We start from the raw sequence: 2,500 nt of genomic DNA on the forward strand, positions 1-2,500 counted from the left end.
GAGTGTGGTGTGTTCTCTCTGTGTCTGCGTGAGTTTCCTCCGGGTGACTGTCTGTGAGGAGTGTGGTGTGTTCTCTCTGTGTCTGCGTGGGTTTCCTCTGGGTGACTGTCTGTGAGGAGTGTGGTGTGTTCTCTCTGTGTCTGCGTGGGTTTCCTCCGGGTGACTGTCTGTGAGGAGTGTGGTGTGTTCTTCCTGTGTCCGTGTGGGTTTCCTCAGGGTGCTCTTGTTTCCTCCCACACTCCAAAAACACACGTTGTTAGGTGGATTGGCGAATTAAAAGTGTCCAGAGGTGTGTGTGTCGCCTTGTGAAGGACTGGTGCCCCCTCCAGGGTGTGTTCCTGCCTTACGCCCAATGATTCCAGGTAGGCTCCGAACCCATCGCGACCCTGAACTGGATAAGGGTTACAGATAATAAATTAATGAATTGGAAAATGTGATTGCACTGATATTATATAAACGTTTGTCAAATGAAATCACAAAAGAAATGGGAAGAAAAATATTCAGTACCCTAGTCCGTGTAATAACACAGCCATAACACAGAGAGCAATGCAATATTCTTAGTTTTCATAGAAATACATTTTTGTGACTTTCGATCAAGACCAACAGGTAACCGGGGGCGAGGGCAGTGAAAGAAAATGTAAAGTGCCCTTGAGAAAAGCACTCACCCACAACTGATCCCTGAGGGTTGGGGTTGCAGGCACCTAGTGCACTAGTGTGTGTGTGTGTGTGTGTGTGCATTTTCACTACCACAGATGTGTTAAATTCAAAGGTCAATTTTCACTGTATTTTGTACAGTGGCCAGTGACAATACAACATTTTAAACATTTATTCTCTATTTATAAATAACTTTATATATTTAGTCAGAGTAATAATGCAACCTAATGATGAGCTTAAGTTATCAAGCTAAACCGAAAAATGTCTTTTTGTGTAATACCCACCATCAGAGTAGATTATATATTCGCACATCACTTTTTCTCTACAACTGAGGGACGGTGGCGCCCCCTGTTGTTTACAATAAAGAAAACTGTGCTTGGGGCTAAAGAGGCCTATAGCTGTTCGTTTAAATATAAACATAAAAATAAACCTTATTTGTTTACTTAGCATTCCTTTTTTAAAATGCTCTAGCTAATTAGGTTATAAAGTGATTCTCTATTCACAGTGATGTCACTTTATTTATTTATTTATTTAATTTATTTATTATTCAAGTTTGTGGAGGATCCAGAACTTAACTGGAATAACTGGGCGCAAGGCAGGAAAACATCGTTCACAGGGCCTCCCACACAAGCCACACTGCCGACCCATTTACCTGTGTTTGTTTTCGGAGCAAACTCACACTGACATGTGGAGAACACACCACATTCCTCACAGACACAGTCCTCAGGTGAGGATTGAACCCGGGACCCTAGGAGGTTGGAGCAGTAATTTAAATAATTTAACAGTGATTTTAAAGATTTAAAACCAGATTCCAGAGTGAATGCAAATTCTGAACACTGAAAGAACGTGAACCACGAGTCCCAAATTTTGAAAATAAGTTTGATTTCAAACATTAGAATGATTTTGATATTTCGAATAAGCTCTCAGGCCCCTGACAGCACATTGGTTATGCTTTAATGAGTGCTGTAGCCATGACATAAGCCAGTTTCAGGAATTCTATGAAGCCCCCATCTTATTTTGTAATCATTCCATTACTGGGTGTAATACAGAACTGTCAGCAAATATTGTGTTAGGGTCAGCATTAAATTCACAGAGAAAATACTTTGTTAATTCAGCTGTTCATTTTCATGCCATCTTGGGTGTTTATGAGTGAGCAACGATGAGACATTTTATTATAGGCAAAATCACCAGAAGTGATGAAAAAGACACACACACACACACACACACACGCACACACACAAACATGTCTTAGTTTCTGAGAGGTCTGTCCAGGGCAGGTAAAGCCCACTGAAGCACAACAGCCTTCAGAAAGGAGTAACAGCTGGATAATCTTCTATAGCTGTAAAAAATATCCTGCGGGTTATGAATGAGGCCAAAGCTGATAGGGGTCAGAGAGTATGAATCTGACCTAAAGACACTTATTTAACTTCTGGTCATATGCACTCACTGACCATGAAATGAATCCTCACCACAGACAGCTAGGTTTTATAAATGTTTTTCTACATCTCAAGCTTAATCTTTCTGCTCTGAAACCTGAAACAATCATTTGGATGAGGCTTATAAAAACACACAAGCCTTCTATTGTCAATATAGAACAATACACTTTTAAATATATTATACATTATGTATTAACTTTTATTTATAATCTACATCTAATAATGACAATGAATCTCTGAAAGCTTCTGTGCAATCAGAATGGGAATGGATATGAATATCCATCATGAAGACTCTTCTGCCCAAGCTGGGAATCGAACATTTGTTTCATAAGGAAAGTTGCCTTAATTAGCCTTAAAGCATTTCTAAAATTTTAAAAGCAGACTGCAGGTACTAAACGTGTCTGATGACT

Source organism: Hoplias malabaricus, chromosome X1 (assembly GCF_029633855.1).
Source record: "Hoplias malabaricus isolate fHopMal1 chromosome X1, fHopMal1.hap1, whole genome shotgun sequence".
NCBI lineage: Eukaryota > Metazoa > Chordata > Actinopteri > Characiformes > Erythrinidae > Hoplias > Hoplias malabaricus.